Source organism: Trichechus manatus, unplaced genomic scaffold (assembly GCF_000243295.1).
Source record: "Trichechus manatus latirostris isolate Lorelei unplaced genomic scaffold, TriManLat1.0 scaffold00219, whole genome shotgun sequence".
Lineage (NCBI taxonomy): Eukaryota > Metazoa > Chordata > Mammalia > Sirenia > Trichechidae > Trichechus > Trichechus manatus.
The window spans coordinates 2,516,388-2,522,406 of NW_004444155.1; positions in this window are offsets into that span (position 1 = coordinate 2,516,388).

The following is a 6,019-nucleotide window of genomic DNA, read 5'->3' on the forward strand; positions in this document are numbered from 1 at the left end:
CAACTTTACCTCTAATCCTACTTCATTTAACATCATAGCGGTGAGATTTACAACACAGGAAAATCACATTAGATGACAAAATGGTGAACAATCACACAATACAGGGAATCATGGCCTAGCCAAATTGACACACGTTTCTGGGGGACACAATTCAATCCATAGCAATTACCATTGGTTTGTTGTTGAGTGCTGTCAAGTCAATTCTGACTCATAGTGACCTAATGCTACAGAGTAGAACTGCCCCACAGAGTTTCCTTGCTATAAACTTTATGGAAGGTGATTGCCATGTCTTTCCCTTGATAAACTGCTGGGTGGGTTTGAATTGCCAACCTTCCGGTTGTCAGCTGAGCTCTTAACCTTTTGCTCCACCAGGGCTCCTTCTTGAGGTAGATTAGAAATGGTTACATAGACCAGAGGAGAAGACTCAGGCAATGCCCAGCTCTTATCCCACCCCATTTCTTCTGTGTTTTCTGTGATAAGGAAAGCTACTATCATTGCTAAAACAAGCTGATGAGTCAGAGAGCTGTAGCCCGAGGCCTGTGCTCTTGGCTGTGACCCACACTAGTTAAATGAGACCCTCTGGCCATACATCTCTTCTCTCCTTTAGGAAATGTATTCACTTTACCCTCGGTGACTTTTAATAAGTGGGCTAAGAGTTCACCATCCCTTTACTTTTGTAGAAGCCCAAAACATTTATAGCTAAACAGTTGTTGTTTATTTTCTCATATTAAAAATATATTTTATGACCTCTGAGTCAAGAAGGCAGATTAGTCAGACACACCTTACTGTCCTCTTACAAAAATAACCCAAAAAACTAAGTAAAACAAAGGCAGACAACAATCCTGGAACCCTGAACATCAAAAAGGAAAGATAAAGATTCCAACAGTGAATGGAAGGAAAAATGGAATGAATGCAGTGAGAAAGGAGTAACATGTAACAGACGGGCTCTACCAACTGCCCTGGCTCAATGTGGCCATCTTAAGACAAAGCCAGAAGTGACCCTGGTGTATGAACACGTAGAGGCAACCCCACAGCAATCCCATGAGAGACAGAGAAACTATATAGACACACTTGGAGATAAGCAAGAGCAGGGAGAGAGCTGAGATCAGAACCAGATACACACAAGTGACAGTGTCTGACCTCAGAGGTGAGTGGTGTGCATGAGGAGTTGGAGGCAGGGAGTGGCAGCAGGAGGTCTCCCACCCAAACACTGGATAGCCTCTCCACCTCCTTACACTTTGTCAAGAGTAGGTCCTGACTGCTGGATGCAGTTGACTTGAAGGGCCTGGTCACTCACATTTGCTAAGTGGAGGAGTGCACTCGCCCTATCCCCAACTTCCTGATCAGAAGGGGTAGAGGCCTCATACCCAGGTCGTTCCACCTAACTGGAGACACCTCTCCCCTCAGGCCCATCTACCACCCCCTTCCACCCACCTGATGAACAGCAGTAGGCACCCTCCTGTGCATATGCCTGTCTGCTACTTACAACCCCCCAGGGCTCACAGAACAGCAGAGACCTTGCACACCCATGCATGCACCTGCCCTATGCCAGAGCCTGGCCCAGCCCCATGACAGACAATGGAAGAGTGACTGCGTGCATCCCGCCTGTTGCTCCCTCTCCCCTTCCCCCATCTGGCCAAAGACTCTAGTGGCAAATTTGTGCACACACTCACTGATCCCTCCCCCCGATCAGTGAGAGGCCCAGGTGGCATGACCCATGTGTGTCTGCCTGCTGCTGCCCCTACCCTCTTCCCAGCAAGAGGTGCCAGTGCTATGATTGTGCATGTACCCACATGCCACTCCTCCCCCTCTTCCCCATGCCTGGTGAGATGTGCCAATATCATGGCTGTGTGCACCCTCACCCACCACTCTATCTTCCTCCACCCTCCCTGTGAGAGGCACCAGTGGTATATCTATGTGTGTGCTCATTCCTCCCTCCTCTGCCCTGTTTGATGAGAGGTGCAGGTGATGCAACCCTGCATGTGGCCACCTGCCATTCCACACCACCCTCTCCACCTGGCATGGGCATCATGACCATGAGTGCACCTGCCTACTGCTCCCTCCTCCCTTCCCCTGCCTGGCGAGAGTTGCAAGTGGCATAACTGCACATGTGCCTATCCCCTGCTCATTCTCCCTCCCTCCACCTGATGTGAGACAGAGGCACCCAGACAGCTTGTGTGCCCACCTGCCACACACAACCCTCACCTGGCAAGTGGTGACAACCACACCCCTGCTTGCACAACACATTCACCATATCTGCCACCCGCCCATTTGGCGTGGGCCACTCCCAGCTCCTGAACCACTGGACCAACAGCAGATGGCAGCCAACCCTTGTCCAGACTGTCCTCAGCTACCCATAAAGACCAGGGAACAGATACCCATGCTCATATATCCAGCTGTTACCACATCCACTGAGAAACAAGTGGTGAGTGCTCAAGTGGGGTCAGACTACTGACCAAAGTAACATGCCAGTACTGCCTTCCCAGACACATCAAAACAAAACAAAACAAAAATCAGGACACAGCAAACAAAAATACAATAAATAAATACATATAATAATATTTTAATGCCTCAGAGACAACAGACAACATGAAATCACGAGTGAAGGATCAAAATAAAGAACCAGAAAATCTCACTAAGGAAGAAGTAATCAAATTACAGGATAAGGAATTCAACAGAGTTATATATAGAGCCCTCCAAGAGATCAATAAAGAGATCGAGGAAAACACAGTCAAAACCAAGGAAAACATGGACAAAATTAAGGAAATCACAGACCAAACACTAGAAGAATTCAGGAAAACAATACAAGAACAAAATGACAAAATAAATAGACAGAAGCCATACAAAAACAGCAATCAGAAATTCTAAAGATTAACAATAAAATCTCAGAAATAAACACCTTAATGGAAGGGCATGGGGGTAGAAATGAAGCAATGGAAAACCGAACCAGCAAAATAGAGGACAAATCCCTTGACACTAATTTGCTTGAGGAACAATCAGAAAGGAGTGAAGAAAAATGAAGAAAGCCTAACAGTTATGTGGGACACTATCAAGAGGAGTAAACTATGAGTGATGGGAATCCCCAAACAGGAGGAGACAATAAAAAGCAAAGAAAGTATATTTGAAGACTTAATAGCAGAAAACTTCTTTAATATCATAAAGGATGAGAAGATATCCATCCAAGAATCATAACGAACCCCATACAAGATAGATTCCAAAAGAAAATCACCAATACATATTATAATAAAACTCTGAGAGGAGTTAGGGAAAAATGAAAGATCATCTACAAAGGGGAACCAATAAGAATAAGCTCTGACTTCTTGGCAGAAATCATGCTTGCAAGAAGTCAATGGGATGACATATATAAAACCTTGAAAGAAAAAAAAATACCAGCCAAGAATTATATACCTAGCAAAATTGTCCATCAAATATGATGGCAAAATTAGTACTTTTCCAGATAAACAGAAGTTAAGGGAATTTGTAAAAACCAGATCAAGCTTACAAGAAATATTAAAGGTAGTCCTGTGGACAGAGAACAAACAACATAAGACAGAAAAATGAAATTAAGACACATGACAGCATTAGCTAGATACCAACTCAGATAAAGAATTATCAAACCAAAATAATGCTATAAGACTGAAAACAGGGAACCAGAGATGTCACTCTGTAAACGATGACAACTTGAAAACAAAAAAGGGGGGATAAATGGTGTAGTTATAGTACTTCCATATGGAAAGGAAGTCAAGGAAATATCAAAAAATAAAAGACTGGTTTAAACTTAGGAAGACAAAGGTGAATCTTAGGGTAATCACAAAGAAAATAAACAAAGCTACTCATCAAAATAAAAAAGAAGAACGCCATAAAGACTCAGTAAACACAAAATCAACAACAATGAAGGAAATGAAAAGAAAATCTACAAACAAAAAGATCTCAGCACAAAAAATTAAGCAAAACAAGGAAACAGTCAACACCACAAAAAAAGCATAATAAGATGTCAGCAGTGAACTCATACCTGTCAGTAACATCACTGAATGTAAACGGATTAAATGGACCAGTAAAGAGACAGAAAGTGGAAGAATGGACTAAAAAAAAAAAGACCTATCAATATGTTGAGTACAAGAGACATTCCTTAGTCACAAAGATATAAATAAACAAAAAATCAAAGGATGGAAAAGAATATTTCAAGCAAACAATAACCCAAAAAAGAGCAGGAGTGGCAATATTAAGCTCGGAGAAAATAGACTTTAAGGTAAAAATCTACCATAAAAGACAAAAAAGACCATTATATAATGATTAAAGGTTCAATCCACCATGAAGACATAACCATAATAAATATATACACACCCAATGATAGGGCTCCAAAATACATAAAACAAACTCTAACAGTAATGAAAAGAGAAATAGACAAGTCTCCGATAATAATAGGAGACTTTAATATACCACTTTGGGTGAAGGGCAGAACAGCTGGAAAGAAACTCAACAAAGATACAGAAGATCTAAATACCACAATAAACCAACTCGACCTCATAGACATATAAAGAACACTGCACTCATCAGCAGCAAGTTACACATTCTTTTCCAATGCACATGGAACATTCAAGAACAGACCACATTTTAGGCCACAAAGCAAGCCTCAATAAATTCAAAAACATCAAAACAATACAAAGCATTTTCTCTGACCACAACATTATACAAGTAGAAATAAATAACAGGAATAGCAAGGAAAAAAAAATCAAATATATGGAAACGGAATAACACCTTGCTTAAAAACCACTGTGTAATTGAAGAAATCAAAGATGAAATAAAAAAATTCCTAAACTCAAAGGAGAATAAAAATACAATATACTAAAACCTTTGGGACATAACAAAAGCAGTATTCAGAGCCAACTTATAGCTATTCATGCACACATCAAAAAAGAAGAAAGGGCAAAAATCAAAACAGTGACCCAATGACTTGAACAAATAGAAAGAGACCAGCAAAAAAAGCCCACAGTCCCAGAAGAAAGGAAATAATAAAGATTAGAGTAGAAATAAATGAAACAGAGAACAGAAAAACAATAGAATCAACAACACTAGAAACTGGTTGTTTAAAAGGATCAATAAAATCAACAAACCACTGGCCAAAATGGCAAAAGAGGAACAGAAGTAGATGCAAATAATGCAAATAAGAAATGGGATGAGTGACATTATAACTGACCCAACTGAAATAAAAAAAAATGTCATAACAGAATACTATTAAAATTTGTACTCCAACAAATTTGAAAACCTAGAGGAAACAAATTTCTAGACACACACTACTTACCTCAACTAACACAAACTGATGTAGAAAATCTGAACAGATCCAAAACAAAAGAAAAAATTGATAAAAAAAAATAAAAAAGAAAGAAAATGTCCCAATTAGAGAAGCCCTGGCCCAGACAGATTCACTGGAGAATTCTACCAAATATTCAGAGAAGAGCTCATACAAATACTACTGAAACTATTTCAGAGCATAGAAAACTCTCCTAAACACATTCTATGAAGCCAGCATAACCCTGATACCAAAGCCAGGCAAATAAACCACCAAAAAAGAAAATTACAGACCAATATCTCTCAGGAAGATAGACACAAAAATTTTTAACAAAATTCTAGCCAATAGAATTCAACAACATATCAAAAAAATAATACATCATGACCAAGTGGGATTCATGTAAGTTATGCAAGGATGATTCAACACTAGAAAATCAATCAATGTAATCCACCACATGTATAAAACAAACAAACAAAAAAGAACCACATGATCATCTCAATCGATGCAGAAAAGACATTTGATAAAGTCCAACAACCATTCTGGATAAAAACTCTCAGCAAAATAGGAATAGAAGGGAAATTCCTCAATGTAATAAAGGCCATTTACACAAAACCAACCGCAACATTATTCTCAATGGACAGAGACTGAAAACATTCCCCCTGAAAATGGGCACTAGGTCAATCACAAAAGGAGAAATATTGTATGAGACCTCTGCTGTAAAAACTCAGG